This window comes from Colius striatus, chromosome 4, assembly GCF_028858725.1.
Source record: "Colius striatus isolate bColStr4 chromosome 4, bColStr4.1.hap1, whole genome shotgun sequence".
Classification (NCBI taxonomy): Eukaryota; Metazoa; Chordata; class Aves; order Coliiformes; family Coliidae; genus Colius; species Colius striatus.
In genome coordinates, this window is record NC_084762.1 from 19,893,668 (window position 1) to 19,910,857 (window position 17,190).

At 39.5% G+C, this 17,190-nt stretch overlaps 1 protein-coding gene across 2 annotated transcripts in view; it reads right to left on the bottom strand.

Moving 5' to 3' along the window:
• Window positions 1–17,190, bottom strand: part of F13A1 (coagulation factor XIII A chain) — a 121,397-nt gene that overhangs the window by 87,105 nt on the left and 17,102 nt on the right. The window contains exon 1 of one of the 2 annotated variants that reach the window (XM_061995427.1): window positions 15,289–15,379. The exons of the other annotated variant lie outside the window; for it this stretch is intronic. The gene's annotated coding sequence lies outside the window, so the exon portion shown is untranslated. Of the gene's footprint in view, window positions 1–15,288; window positions 15,380–17,190 lie in introns of those variants that run through there. 2 annotated transcript variants of the gene reach the window in all.

The window sequence follows — 17,190 nt, forward strand, 5'->3', positions numbered from 1 at the left end:
TGACCTCAGGGCAACAAATTTTTGCGGTGCAGCTAGACATTTGTGAAATGAGCCATTACACAAGAGTTCTCAGAAGTCAGAGGAGGTTAAAGGAAAGATCAGAAGTATTTGCCAGAAGTACATAACCCTGTATCACTGCTGGGATGCCAAACAAGAACTTTCAGCTAATATTCTCTTGTGTAGCTGGGCTAAGACTTCTAATTTCTTCATCACTCTTTGAGGAAGGGAATCATTTCCAAGAAAGCGGTTTTTTTTCATTAACTCTCGTAAGATTTCCTTTTCCAGTAGTTACAGTCAGTTTCTGTTATGGTACTCCATCACTGACAGAAGTTCCTCATAGAAGGGTCCAACTCCACTGCTTTTATAGAAATTGCTTCATGCCTTTGAACAGCTTGGTCTCCCTCTCCATACTTTTCTTATTCCTCTCCAAAGACTCCTCCTGTAAACATTACAAGCTGGTACAAGAGTTTGTCTCTCATCAGTTGCATATTTTTTCTGGGCTAGTTTCTAAAGTCCTATGTCAGTGGTGTCTTGCAAGCACTAACATCCACCCTTCAGGCAAGGAATTATTTGAAGACTGCAATTACACTATTTCAGAGCAGGCAGAGACAGATAGATACACCACATGGAACGTGGTAGATTAGCTGACCTGAGCTACTCCTTTTCTTGGCTTCTAGTCAAACTCTGGCTCTGCTCATTTCAACAGCCCTTTGAGCTGCAGCTACCTCAAAGGATGTCTTGCTGGCAGCAAAGTCCTCTCCGGTTTACACCTGAAGTCTGGTTCTCTGTTTCTCGTTACAGTCTAAGAAGGGCCTTTGAATTACTCTCTCCTCCAGAGCATTGCCGGCACACCTGTGATTTTCTGACCACGGGACATTCTGAACAGAGAAATTTCAAAAGACACGTAGAAACAAGAAAGTGCTGATTTACAGGTACTCTACAGCAGGAAAAGTGAGAGTATTTCTTTTGCACACTGATGAAACATCTCTCACTTCAGGGTGAACATGTCGATTTAAATACCATATTCTGAGTCCACGCGTATGTCACAAATTACTTCCTGAATTCCAGGGCTGTGACTATCCGCTCACTGCTCTACTACAGCCACAGATTTTTCCTAGATGTCAGTAGTCTGTGGAAGACCCTATTTCCCATCCCTGATGCCCGTAAGGTCAAGTCATGAGCTAAGCTGTTTCTATAGACCCTATCCTGAAAAGAAGAGCACAGGTGAAGTGTGTATATAGTTGTGATTTTAAACATTCCATTACCATACATCTAATGTTACTGATATTTTGCTGTAATTTAAAAGTCAATGCAAACAGAATTAATAAAAATACTATTAAAAAGTGGATGTATTTGGCACTGTCATATCCAAACACTTTCATGTCCTTTAATTTAAAACCAAGTAATTTTTTTCTAAGAAACTGACAATATTTGGTTTTTATTTGAAATTTAAACAAATGAAATAATGGAAGTCGCTGTGGAATTAATATTTCAGTTCATACAAATCTTCAGTTTTAAGTTTTCGATCAGTGTTTCTTTTTGTTTCCTAATAAGATCAAGCACTATTTAGATAAGTTACTGGATAATAAATAACTTTTGCCAAAAAAAAAAGTTAATATAAGAATAATTGAGCAATTTATAATGATAGTGAGGCGCTTTGAAGGTAACTGAATTCTATGTATCAATCTCTAAGCAACACCACAATAAAAATCTAAAGATAACATAAACCCATTTATATCCAACTGTTCATTTCTTCCAGAAATACTACCAAATTAGCACTACCTAATTCTTTAAAAATTAATTTAAAATGCCTTTGCAAAATTCTCTAGACCATAAAAATAATTTTGATCATGTTCTTAGGTGCAGAATTTTAATTAATAAGGTGAAATATTCCTTTTTACCAGTTCCTATTTTAACAGAGATCCTTTCAAATAAACATCATACCTTCAAATAAAAAAAACAAAAACAAGTTTATTTTTCCATGTCTCATTTTTAATATACATATATACATGCATGTATAAAGAGGAGCAAGAAGGAAAAAGCAAGGGAAAATGGGATTTGAAATAGTTTTTCAAATTCAAAATTAACTTTGTTTAAGATGGAGACCTTTTTTTTATTCATTCTCAACACAAATACCTGAAGCTATAGACTGGAACTGACTTTAAAATAATCTTTCATTTTTTTACTAAAAAAAAGTTATAATTGAACACATTGCACAGAAAAGCATGCAACATTTTCACTTTACCTTATCAAATACTTTTTCAAATTCTTCATAAGATTCCCTATGTTGATCATCTCTGAAAATGGCTCCTATAAAAGCAAGAATATTAAAGCCCATAGCACGCACAGCTTCTACTGCAACAAACAGGTAATAGAACTCTGACCTTAGAGCTGAGAGCATGGATTGACATTAAGGAAGGCAGTGACATAGTATATTAAGAAGGATGTCTTAGGAAAATGCCTAGAATCTGCAAAAAATGACAGTGTAAATTAAGGAAACAGTCACCAAGAAAGCTGGGTGACTGGGAGCCAGGTATCACCCAGTGTGAGAGACTGAGATGTGAGAAGGTGTGGACATGTTTTGCCAGTGCTAGTACCAGCAGCATTTAGTCTCACACGTTATCTGGCTGAGCTCCACCTTTTAGGTAAGAGTTGCATCTGCTCTTGGAGCTACAGTGGCTTCTGAAAAAGAACTGAAGCTTTTTAAACTGCATGGTGTTAGTAAGAGTTGTGGGAAGCCTCGTGTGGCCGCAGCTGAGCTTAGTGTTTCAGCCTCTGCTCAAAGCAGATCTGTGAAGTGTATGAAGGTGCCTTTACTTGTGGGAGGGATAGCAGCACCAGCAATACATTTAGTGAGGCAGTAACGGGGTACTGCCCAAGAAGACATGACAAATGGTGCTTAAAAATTAATGTTTAAGACACAAGTGCCTCCACAGAATTCCAAACACTAAGCCACCTCATTTCACCACCTGCTTATTTTCTGGCTTCTATAGATAGACAACTTTTCTGCCTGTCTGAGATTTTCTAGAAATGACTGTGGATCAGAAGCGGTGGTATAGGTCTGGGTTTGTTTTTTCTTTCAACAAACCATCACAGTCATTTTTCTCCAGCCATGGAACACTGTAAATATTAAGAAATGCAGTATTGCACATTGTGATGTTTGCACTTTTTTTGCCTAATTTTATAAGCTGGTTATTTTCTTTACTAAAAGGCCAAAAGATGTAGATTCTTTAAAGACAACTGTTTCCATGAGCACAATATAATTTGGTCAACCAGACATCTAGCCCTAGGTTGGCTTTAATAGGCATTATTTGTATGAATAATCTGGAAGCTTTTACTAACAGATCATAACAATAAATTTACCCAGTGACTATTGCTTTACTGTGTTTTCCACATATTTTCCTCACATGGATCTCCAAGTATGATTGTTATTGTCATTTCATCCAGTACTGTTCAACAGAAATGTTTGAAGAAGCACTTCAGTGGTCAGTAGTAGGACTTCAGGCTATTATGTTATTAACAAACTGTGCTTTCTAAACTAGCTACAACTTCCTGGAAATACAAGAAATGCTCTTGATTATAATTCATATCAGAAGACAAAATTGAATGAGAGATGCTCAGATGTTTCAGATAAAATTGTTAAACAGCAGTAAATGTATGTTTCTAAATTTGTCTCCTCAGGGAAAAATTCTCTAGTTTAACTCTGTTCTTCTCAAAATTATTTATAACTTTCACCTGCAGTGATATCAAGATCTTTAAAAGTTCTGAGACTTGAATTAGAAACCAGCCATCATTGAATCATATCTATTCCACAGGGCAAGGCTGCATTATATTGTTTGACAATACACTCAGACCTTCCATAGTTTGCATTACCTAGAGATATGCTACCATTGTGGAACAAGAGTTTGAGAAGGACAATATTGTTATTTTTCTTCAGAGATGAGTAAATGCTGGGATTGCAAATGTCTGCTTTGGAGTGAGTACGGAAAAGTGTACAGGAACTATAACGTGCATTTCAGTTATGTCCAGGACTCTTTACACAAGTCATTGACATGAAAGATTACCAAAAAGTTCTCCAGAACAAGCTCTGTTATTAGAATATACCAAATTGGTCGTCAAAATAAAGTGTTTCTGAGCAAAACATCAATCCTGACAAAATCATCATTGAGGTTTCTCATGTGAGATTTCTTGATTTCTAGAGCAGCAGTTACTTGTTGATTTTCAGAGAACTCATCCAAGACATGAGAGAACAGTAAACCAAGAACTTTACTATGGGTCTCCTCATGAGTAATTCAGTCCAACAAGCCATTCTTTATCTGAGGAAGAGAATAAGTTCTGCTAGTTTCTCCATCACCACCATGAAAAGTATCATCATTGCAAGTGAACTGAAAAGTGACACTGGAAATCACTTTTTTTGACCTGCAATAACATAATTAAATATTCAATCAATGTAAGTACAGATATGACTCAAAGACTGCCAGTACAATTAATTTCTTGTGAAAAGTCAAAGCAAAGGCCTTGGAATAGCTAGCATAGGCCTCAGGTTTCAAGAAAGTTTCAGACTGATTTACATCACTGATTCCTAGTAACTGGACATCTTGAGAGATCAGGCTTTCAGAGTGTTGTGACATGAAGTAGATCTGCCTACTAAGGAAGGAGATCATGATATACTGAAGGACAGAAATCCTTCTTTTCATGACCTTTGTCATTTAGGCTTCATATTAGTAGGCTCTTCTTAAGTCTTTAAGTCATTGGCTGAAACTCATTCTGACATGTGAAGGATGAAGGAAGACAAAGTGATGTGGTCAGAAATTAGCAGACTCTGGGCATAACATTAACCCCTGTAATTATTCGTCTTTTCCCATTCTGCTAATTCCCTCTTGTGTAACTCCTTCCTCTCAATGGCTTACTTGCTTTAAAAACTTGATGCATTTTCAAGGTTCCCTATAACCTAAATTTTCCAATTCTTTCTTCAATATTTACCTCAACTAATGGTGCCAAAACAGACACCAACAGAGAGATGTCAAGCAAGACATGAAACTGGGTCAAAACAGCAGGTGGTAAGATTGTCCCTCTTCACCAAAGAGGATTAATAAGAAATTCTCCCAAATAAAGGCATTTCCTGGTCCTCCATCCAGGTACTATCAGGGAGACTGATAATTCAGCTCTGAAGATACTGAATCCACTAACTAGGAATCATCACGTTATTACTGTGCTAATAGTGTCCTCCATTACGACAGCTATAAAATACTTTGCCCCCACTGTATTTCAGCTTTATACCCTTTTTGGAAAGTAGGCTGGACAACCAAAATGGGAATTTGGTTGAGGCTTGAGGCTCACTGTAACAGATAAAGGAAAACATCTGTCATCATACATCTGGCATATCACCATATACTTCAGCAAAAGCTACAGTTTCCCATTAAGACACAAATGCCATGTTTGCTAAGACAGACAAGTAGTACGTCCTTTTTTAAAACACACCCTTTTTCCTCATAGAAATAGTGTAAAGTGCTTCTGAGAGACTGCTATAGCCTCACTGCCGAAAAGCTCAGCCTAGTACATTAAAATGAAAGCTGTGCAGAGTAGCAATGTGTTGTACCACCCAGGGAGATCTTGGGTACGCATCAAATGAGCCTGACCTTCAGTGTGTGGGTGTGCTGAGATTTTAAAGAGCTTTCCAGTCGAGGAATAAGAAGAGTCTCCATTTTAAGCTGTCACATTCCATATGTGTTCAGCAAGGTAAATTCCCGGATTTCAGGCAGCCTGCCCAGGAAGCAGTTACCTTATTTCAACAGATAAAATCCTCTCTCCATGCTACATTTAAAACTAGCTGAGAGACTGACCTCTGATCAGCTTTTGCTCCTTGATATCAGCAGCATGCAAGCACAGCAGAGAAACCACAAGGCAGAAAAGCAAGGTAATGTAGGAATCCAGCCGCTAGTCACACTGTAGCTGGAACAGCAGTGATGGAAGTCTATTTTATAGAATATCGGGTTAGAAGGAACCTCAAAGATTACCTGGTCCAACATTTCTTGTCAAAGCATGGTCTAGACAAGATGGCTCGGCACTCTATCCAGCTGAATCTTGAAATATTGAGGAAATTACCTGGGAAGTTATGCCAAAAGTTGATTGTTTTCATTGTGAAAGCTTTTCCTGTCATGTCCAATCTGAATGTCCCCAGGAGCAACTTGAATCCATTAACTCACATCTTTTCCATGTGGCTCCTTCTAAAGAAAGAAGTCTTTGTCTTCTTTGTAGTCACCCTTTAAATACTGGAACATGATGATAACGTCTCCCCTAAGCCTTCTGTTCTTACGGCTGAATATCTCTCAGCCTTTCCTCATATGTCAGGCTTCTCAGTCCTTTAATCATCTTTGTGGGCCTTCTCTGGATCCTCTCCAGCCTGTCCACATCTTTTTTGCATATTGGGGACCAAAACCAAAAACAGTATTCCAGAAGTGGCTCGACAAGCATTAAAATCTGACAAGCACTGAATCTCTGCTGTTGGTGACCTTACTGATGCAACCCCCCATCCTATTGGCTTCCTTTGCCACAGCAGCACACTGTTCACTTATATAGAGCTTGTTGTTCACCAAGGTCCCTATCTACGGAGGTAGTTCCCAGGCTTCATTCATTTATTAACCTCAAGTGTAAATCCTGACACTCCAAGAAGCTTGACTTTTTGGCATATAGTCAGAGTCATGTCTAGGCTCCTGTTTTCTCTCAGAGAGTTCCCATGTCTACCCACTGTGCAGCACTCAGCCACAGTTCCTCTGCATACATAAATGCATGCATGGGCTGAGAAGGAAAGTGTACCTGGAGATCCTCAGACCTGGCCTGCTGCCCTGTGGCAACATGTTGCTCTGCCAGCTGAGACACCACACTGCAGCAAGGCCTGGAAAAATCACCCTGCATGGGTCCTCCCAGGCAATGGGAAAATGCAGCCCTGCTGAGGAGAGAAATGACAAAGCATGGGGCACAGGATCATCCTTTTAAACACTAGAGGCTGGGCTGGCTTTATAACATTATGTCACAGTAAATAGGATCACTATTGACCTCATCCAAGTGCCATGAAGATGCTTGATAGAAATTGTTCTTCCCTCATCAAAGAGCCACGTCAAAGAGAAGAAGGGCAAGTGCTATCAGGCCCTCACTGACATACAAGTAGCGATGTAGCAAGCATATCCATCTATCAAAACTACCAACATTTTCTTTGTAAAACCAAACCAAATACCTTTTAAGGGCAAAATGCTATCTAATTCAGTAAGACTAGCCAAAGGAGACTGATGTTTCTGGGTGGCACAGAGCTGTGCTTGTGTGACTTCAAAATAAAGCTGTTCATCTAAGGTGACAGAGGCTCTGTCTCTTTTCCTCTAAGTACACATATGATCTTCTAAACAATATTTTCTGGTTGTCAGTCATGATTAACCAAGACACCTGAAGCAAAATATCAGCAAGAAAATATTTGTGGCCAAAACTATCTGTCAGCTGAACATCTCACTTGAGAGGCATCACAGGTCTGTTCAAGGTCAGACCTTTTGCAGTAATCTTTCTTCAAACTCATTTTATCACATAGATTGTGATTACTCTTCAGCCCTTCTCTTATCTGTGTAAGTACATACACAGCTTCTGGGTTTCTGTTTACCTCAAAGGCTTCGCGTAGCATCCAATTTCTGGTCAGGAAGATGTAGTTTCTCACAGGCAATATTCAGGAGGGAGGCAAACAGTAATAACGCTGAACAACGTCATTGTTCAGATCTCCTCCCTGTCTCCATGAGGATGCTGCTGGGGTCTTGGAAATACAGAAATAACAGTGGGGAATGTCCCACCCTTGTTGCTGCTCCTCAAGAAAACATGGAGTACTCTAACAACTCCTCCATTTCTCTGAGGGCTTTTTTCCCCCCAGCCCAGCACTTTGGTGCCTCTGTTTCCACAGGAGCTGAGGTCCCTCCCCACGCACCTAAGAAATGAGTGCCATGCTAGCAAAGGACTGGGTATCATTTCCTGGAACCACAAACCAAGCACGGCTCAGCACCTGAGAATGTCTCCTCCTTATACCCATTGTTATGGCCTGTGCCTGCAGTAACCATGTGGCTGACAGGCAACACTACTGTGTCACAGCTTTTGCAAGAATGTGCAGAGAAACTGCAAATAGAGGAAAAACTTGCACTTAAAGAAACACATGAAAAAAAAATTGTACTTTAACCTGCCCATACACTAAAATCCTCTGAATTGAAGCACCTTGATCAACACTAAATTTTTCTATTTAACAGCTGCAAAACAGAGAAGCTATTAAAAACCTCAGTTTAAATAATTAAGAGATTTCAAATACGTCAAAAAAAATCAACAATTAAAAATTACATTAAAAATTATATTTGTTACCTTGCATCTTCATTGAATGCTTATTTGGATGCTTCCAATAGTTTAGATTGTACTATGAATTTAAGCACAACTTAATCACTTGGATTCAGGTGAATGCATCCTCATTATGCAAATGTGCGTCCTGATTAAGTAACAGTCGTTATTATTGAGAAAAAACTCCTAGAAGGTCCTTCTTTAATGTTCACAAAGTGTTTAATCTATTATGATTATGTAGAAAAACTCCCATACTGACATCCCACATCCAAAACAATATCTCCAGATAAAGCAAAAGAAACGTGTCAAAACCTCAACATTGCTGTGAGTAAAGACATTGGAGCAGATCTTTTCAAGGCTGAGAAGGTGTTAATCCTCACAAATCTTGTTAAAAAAATAGTAGGTAATTCCCTAGGAAGGCTTGGAAAATTTCAGCCCAGTCCTTACATCTAGTTGTTCTCATACAGGGTAAGCCACAGAGAGCCAGGAACAGCTCACCTGCACTGACAGGCACTCCTGCCAGCCTTCTGTCCAGGAGGAGATGTACTACAGCTTCCACAACACTGTCAGCTGACACAATGATGATATTCAAAATTCCAGTTAAATATGGGTGATATACTATGGGATGAAGGCCTTGTATTAAACTGTCCAAGGAAGGAAACACCACCTGCTGTGTTTCCAGAGCACCACACAATTTACAGTTGCTGCCGAGGGCTCTCTGTGAGAATATTAATGTCTCCATCTCTAAGCCAGAAATCATCATTCTCATCTGAAACTGTAGACAACAGGCTGAAAAGAAAGGGAATTCTCTGCAAGAACATTATTTCATGGCTAGGAGCTGAGTGTAATACACTTTTTCTTATGCTGTAACTGGAATGGGCTTACATACCATATCCAACACCTCAGTCAAGTGCCCTATTCACATCTCTTCATCAAAACCACGTAATGTCCCTTGTTCATATTTGAAAATGAACAGAGTTAGTTTGCATCTTTTTAAAAAGATATCTGTATTTTTAAAATTTTCATTTCAAAAGGTATAGATTTTTACTGGAAAGGAAAGCTATGTTTGAAAAACCAAGATCTTTATCCAGAATCTGCTTTTCTACCATACACTAAAGTAGGAACAGAAAGAGCTACTTAGATGAAGCAATAGCTAAGCCTAAGTTGGGTCCTAGTGCTATTTTTTTTTCTTAAGTAACACTTTGAGATCCCATTTGCTGCTGTTAACCTTCATAAGCTAATACAAGAGACTTTTTGTTTTTTCACTTCTCTCAGTAAGCAGAATATTACCTACACAATTCAGATCATCTCTGCATGATTAGCCCACTTGGACATGAGTAGAAACTATTTTCCTATGAGGATGAGTGATGTGGAGTCTCCTTCTCTAGAGGGTTTTCAAAACATGCCTGTATGCATTTCTGAGCAGCCTGATCTGTGTGAACTTGCTTTGGACTGCATGATCTCTAGAGGTCCCTTTCAACTCCAACCATTCTGTGATTCTGCGATTAGTTAGTGTGAGAATGACTACAAATTTGAGAGTGTTATTGGCAATGATGTTCTGTGCCTCTACAGTGTCACTGTCCTGACAATGAGTAGATGTGCCTTCTGTGTGCCACGTAGCAACTCCATGCTTTGATTAACTTGTCCACAAACTCTTGCTAAGTGAAGGAGGATTTTTTTTCCTTTAGCTTTTTAATTTCACCTATGGCTACACAGTCATTAATCACGGAATTAATCACATAAGCATGATTTCCACTTCAAAGACTGTTAGTAACTCAGGCACTAACTATACTATCAGAATTTGACAATTCCAACTATTTTAGTAAGAAAGGTGTGTTAATGAGGTCTTTGAGTTTTATTACGTATTTCTATATACTCGTATTTCTATATACCCATGTGGGAAGCTGGGAATCTAGTATGAAAGGGAAATTTTAAAGATGGTCTGAAACAAATGTAGAAATAAATGTAGCAAGAAATAAAACAAGTAGGATTCACAAACATTTTCAACTGATCTTTCTGCAAAAATACAAACTGACCATACTAACTTGAAGTATGGGGACAATCTGTTTCACATTAGTGTGTTAAATTCTCTATTCTATCAGCAACGGACCAAACTGTGCCAAAAAGTGTTGGTGACAAAATACTGACAGTGAATCAGAGAATGCTTACCACAAACTCATGAAGTATGAAAACAAGTACTCCTAGGAAAAGCTAGAAGGTACAAATGTGAGCCTAGAGTCTTTCTTGACCAAAGCAATAACCTGAGGAGTTCTGAGGAAGAAAGCAGTTGAAGTAAAAGGCTGAGCAAAGTTCAGTGAACTGTCAAGTGCGCACATGACCAAAGACAGTTTGTACAGTATGATTCAACATATCCTACACAAACTGTAATGGTCAATACAGCTGCAACTTCTTGCATGAAGATATTGGAATTTTCCAGAACTGCGAGAAACACAGTTAACAATGAAAGATACAATCTGGGTATCTACAATCTTTACCAGAGGAATGGGCCACTTTAGGTGTCTGAGAGCTGCTTTGCAAGAGAGGTCCAAGCCATGATACTAACTGGGAAATGTAGAAGGGCACACAATCATAGATTGTCACAGACTCAAACTTTTAACTTCCCATGCTCTACATTGGCTAGATTTGAAGCAGTAGGGAACTTGTGTAGCTCTCAGTGCAGGCAGAGAAGGTGAGGCTGTCAGTACTAATTTATATAGGTGTGCCCTCAGCCATCCTGTTTCATTCAACATTGTACTCTCTGACTGCAAAAAAATATGTATTAGAGAAACAGCAAATGCTGTGGTCATCTGTCCTTGAACAAAATATATATTCATAAATCATTCAGTGCTCTGAGATACTCAGCACCTGATTCTTATGTATGTCAAAACCCATCATAGCATTCTTGCAAGGTCAAAGGGCCTTGTCTGTTGATGATGACACATCAAGTGCACAAAAAAGGCTCTATATACAAATAAGAACTGAACCTGCAGCTCTTCAAGGTCAGTCTTGGCTCCTGACCTGTGAGGAACTACTAATTTTTATTGAAGCAGCTGTAATACAAGAAAACAAATTTATAATAAGTGATTTTGGCTGTTCACAGCTATATGGTCATAAGCTTGGGTAGAGGGTAAAGCTTCCCCAGGCAGAAGTACATATATATACATAACATGGGACATGCATTGCAAGGATGCAAGCGGGGGGGACAGGCATCAGGGTTCTACATGGTCTGCAGTCTTTTGGGAACTACTGTAGCTCTTTTTGCTGCTGCACTTGTTTCGGCTCCAACCAGACTACAAAATGGCTTGGAATCTTTGAAGAAGGCTGAAATCCTCAAGTTTTGCACGGAAAAAGTGCATCTGAAGAACCTTGAATGTAGGGTTACAATAGTCAAGGAGTACATACAAGAGTTAGTCTTAAAAGCTCACAGTCCAGGTTGAGAGGCAGGGGATACTGAAAGGTTCTTATTTTTTTCTCTCTGAACTAAATGACAGAGTAGAAAACCCCAGTGACCCAATGATAAGCAGAAAGCTTATCTGCTTCAATGATTAAATCAAGATACCACCACTTGTAGTGGCCAAAGGCAGAAGCAGCACATACTGAGCAAGAAATAAGAAAGTGTTTGAGATTTTTTTCAACCCAAGTTGGCAGTATTCAGTATTACTGTTTTGAGGAGCCCTTTGTTGTTCCCACATCACATAAGGTACTAATCATCAGATATGTTTAAAAGAACTAAAATTCAGGAGAGCTCTACAACTAACATTTATCATCCTTAATGTTCCTCTTTAAAGTGTCCCTCTAGATCAGAAGGTCACTTTGTAAACACAGAATTTTTGTATGACATGTGTTTTGTCCCTTCAATTTTATGCCAATTTGGCTGTATTTTACAGGGCTACAATTTTAGGTAACTCCTAGGAAGGCCATACCAGGGTGGCTTACAAAATTCAACCTAGAAATAGGTATCTTTTTCTTCTCAGAAGCCTTCTTACTCTCTTTAGAGACTATTCTGATAGAAATCCTAACTCAATATCTAATGATTCAACTTATTTATGCGCAGAAGAGCAAGAGTGGGCCGCAAACAGCCAGCCAAGCAGAGCAGAGAGGTAAGAAAAAACATATCTGGAATAAATATTTCAGGAAAAAGAAACTTCCCCTGGTAATCACATTAACCTGAACAGCCAAAGGGACACTTTCCTCAAGCCTCAGGCTGTAGAATTTAATTTAGTTTTTACACACCACTTTCATCACCTGTTTTCAAGGTTATGTGTTTGAAATCAGTCACCTAACTCCACGTGTGGGCTCACAAATAACTGGGATGAATGACAGAAGCACTTAACCCCACCACATTTTCAAAAGAGCCCACAGGGTTAGATACAATAAACACTGTAATGACAGTCTCAGATGAAATATTCAAAAGTGAATTGTGGTACTTAATGATCACCTTCATTTTCTGAAAGTGCTGAGCACTCGCCTTAAATAAAGAAGGCTCTTCTGAGAGTATAAGTTGAGCAACTGAAATCACAGATGGTTTTTAACATGTTGGTCCATAGCCTGAAAAATTTAGTTTATATTTTTAAAACATGGACTTATCTAATGAACTCTCTTAAATATTAGGCAGCACAGCAAACATGAGGTGGAAGGCACAGAAAAGAACATGATAGGATACAGACATAGAAACCCACGGTAGGAATGTACTGCAAGCCAACATACATTTGGGGCCAAAATTTAGTATTGCCTAAAACCAGACTTTTCATTTAACTCATGATAAAGTTCCACAGAGTTATATATTTCAGAGCTAGATCTGAACCTGTGAGCAGAGCTGAAGTTCCACCAAATTTAGAGCATGACAAAATTCAGTTTTCAATCCAGGTCTCTCATGAACAGACACATGTACAGTAAATATATATATATATATATGCACCATTATATATCAACTTTTCACAACTTTAGATGTACCTTAAAGTAAGAGGAGGCTTTAAAAATGCAGTAAGCTTGACAGCTGGGGAAAAAAAAAGAAACCAAAAAAAAAAAAGAGGCTGATCCAACATTTCAGAGTACAGGAAATTTTACTTGAACTTTAGAGAGAGATATCAAACTTCTGCCATGGGAGGTCAAAACCATCAATGCCAAGAAATGGAAAAGCTGGTAGAAAAAAAAGCAGAATATTTTTGAAATATTACTAGACTATGAAAATGTTAACTTTTGTTGACCCACATGCAAGGCTTGAGTCTAGAAGTACGAGCCATGTTGCAAGGACAGTATCTTTTGTTTTAAATGGGTATAAGTGTTACCTCTCCCTGTGGGCTGGTAAGTTAGCTGTGCTGTTCCACCATGAAACTGCTTTTGATCAGAAAAACAGAGTTCCTGCAAAACTGAGGATTTTGTCTTCTTGTCATGTCTCACCCACTGTGAGCTATACCAGCCACATCACTCCTCATCCTTCCAGGGAGTTTCACCCTCCAGGTCACATAGTGGTTTGTCACTCTACTGTGGGGCAATGCAGCATAGTTAAGGCACATCTCCAGATCACAGGTATGTGCTGTGTCAGCACATGACAAAAGAATTATTCATTCCCTGGGGCACATACCAAAAGGTCTTCATCTCAGGACTTCTGTCTACTGGGACCAAATGCTGGCAAGCAGGTTGTTGCTTTATTCCCCTGGACAGCAGAGAACATGTCTAGCAGATTTGTCCCATCTTTCAACTGCTTGTCACAAGCTAGTACTGTTCAAATCTTCTGATGTTCAGACTGGAGATAAGAGGATCAGAAGTATGGCAGATCAAATTCAAATAGACTGACAGAGCCTGAAAATGCATGCACACAGCCTTTTACCTTAGGTGCCCTCCTTTCCAGAACAAAATCAACAGTCCCACAGACACCAAACACAAAACATGCTTTGAAAAAATTCTAAATAGCAACATTACATCACTGTAGCTATTCCTGGGCTGTGAGATGTAAAAATAAGAGACTCAGAAATATCACTATCAAACCTATTCATTAAAACACTCTTTTCTTCCCTCACTGTGCTGTCCCAGTAGGGATCAGTAAAAACACTGAGGTTGACAGGATTAGGACACTCCCTTGAAACATGACTATCTTATTTAAGATAACACCATGTGGTGTTCATTCCCTTTACCTCACGCGGGATTTCTTGGCACATGTCTTAAGTACAAGTCTGCTGCTTTCCACATTAGTGCAAAACAGGAATAAACTCACTGAAACACAGGCATCCCATTTTCAGGTCTCTATCCCATATAAGTCTCACAAGACACAGGCTATATGTTACCACTACGGTCTCCTGATTTCTTATGCTACTACACCTGCACATAGCCCACAGATGCTCTGAAACTGTCAGCTCATGTAAAAGGAATCAGGTGCTGAGGTCCTCAGCTCAGTAACTCTGTTCACCTTCAGATCACTCCAATATCAAAGGACATCTCAGGAGTACACTAAAGGTATCCTACTTGATGCCTCAGCAGGGTATCTAAAATGGCATAAGTGACCACATCTGCTAATGAGCTTCTGGGATTTTTCACCATACTTGGGGCCGATTGCACAGCTAGTTACGGGACAGCAACTCACCACTGTGTGGAAACTCACTCAGTTCTTTTCAATCAATGTAATCACACCCTAACAGGGCCAAAAGCAGCATTGCTGACTGTTAGGAACAGCCAAAATCCCAAGAGACTTTGCTCACGTTCCCACAGGCAATGGCTCTGGGTGTGATTTGGGAGCAGCACATGGGGATAGAGTCAGTATTTCCTAAGTTACTGGTCCATCTCTCACTATCAGACTGGATGGAATTTTAACAGAGGAAGCCATATCATTCACCAGAGAACTGAGCCCAACTGGAAAGTTAAGTCTTATCTGCTTATGACTAGGAATGCAGACATTTTCCCTAGAAACCACCTTCTGATGATAGGCAGACACCTTACCACAGTCACCATGATTTCAGATCCCAGAGTCTGCTATTTAACAGGTCTTCACGACGTGACTTCTCTACATGTCTGTAGCATGCACACTCTGCTTCCACATTTCTGTTTTCTTTCAGTTGCCATCAAACAGCCTTTTCTCCACACTTCCAAAAAATAAAAATAACAAAGCCAACCCCATTTATTTTAAATGGCAACTTCATGCAAGGTTTCAACCCAAGGTTATTTTTTTTCTGCCAGTTGTTTCTTTGAGAACAGATGGCTTTTGCGATGGTTCAGGATATATCCTATTTTTAAGTGTCATATGTTTTTACACTTCTGCAATGGACTTGACAATCAGAAGAAAATGCCACAAGAGCTGGGCGTTTTTACATGATGAACAAACCACACTGTCTCATGCCACTAGGGAAATGATCTCCCAATGCAAATGCCCAGCAGCTGAGGTCTCTATGTCCACCCTTCTGGCGCAACATTTCCTGCCAGCACTTGATAAGGAACAACCTGCATCCGGTGATGCCGACTCAGCACAGCACTCAAATATTGAAACAACAAAACTGGCAGAGAAAAAGTTTAATTTAAAGTTATATACCGTGGCATGATCCCTGGTATGTGGTGTTGCCCCATCTTCCACCACAAAATTCAATATAAGAACACCCTATGTGTCACTTTTATTTCTTTTTGGTATTTTCTCCTGTACATGTCATATTTTGACAAGGCAGCAGCTTCCCCAGAACAGGAGAAGCCATGCAAAATGGGGTCAGGAATTGGCACACTATTTGGGTTTGTTGTTTTTTATACTGCAAAGTCAGCCTTACTTTGTAAGTAACTGCAAGCTCAGTCTATATCTATTTTGATCCATCTTCAAAAGAACACACTCTTATAATGTAAAGCCAGCTAGCAAAATCTGAGCTTCAGCTTTCAAACTCTCCCAGAGAGATCAAACCAATATGACCGTGCTAACATGGCTAAATGGCGGCAGGGTCAAAGCTGGCTTCTATCCAGCAAAGCAGAGAGAGTTCATACAGATTTGAAAAGCCCACACAGATGTATCTGAAGTTAGTATTTGGAAGCAGTCATATGAACAGTGAAAAAATGTTGTTGTGAATGCTTAAAAAGGGAAGATGCACAGCCGCAGTGACTCATTCACCAAGGAAACACAGAAGCTGACATCTATAAACCTCTGCCAAAGGCCTCTGGGTTGCCTCTTCCACTAGTGCCAGGAGAACTTCCACTTTGGTTTATGCTCCTGTTTCATTTCCATTTTATTTCTCTGTCAGGCTGAGAGCTGAAGCAGTAACAGTTCAAAGGCAGCATTGTCTAAGGCAGCTCTGGTTCACTCTCTCCCAGTGCCACCCCCTCAAGGCTCAGAAAGCCCTGCAAGGAATCCTGTTACAATGCTTGCTTGTGCCAGGGGCTTGAGAAAGTGATAGGCAATTACCCTGGGATGGATCCCTCTCAAAAAGACAGTGAAACTCGGGAGAAAGGAAAAAGGAATCAATCTGGCATTAGACTTCATGTTTGAATCCAAGCAGGAGGAAAATGAGGAAGGGGAACTTCTCACATGTGTGCTTCACACCAAGTCTGCAAGGGGTGAAATCTCTGTATTCCACTAGTTCCAGCTATTAAGGTATTCATCTGGGACAGTGCAGACCAGAGTTACCCTTTCTAATTAAACAGGAGCAGGATTTGATCTTCTTAAGAGAATTTCCCACTTGGTAGACTGTTTTGAAACTCTGTCTTTTGAATCTCAACTGGTTCTTCTCTTAACATACCTAAATTGGGTGTCAACCTCCCCCACTAAGAGTCCTGGCTGATAAGATACCAAAATATTCTCACTCTCTTTGGCTCCACAAATATGCATTATTTGCCAAAATCCCAAACTGATATTTAGCTCTGTTTTCATCC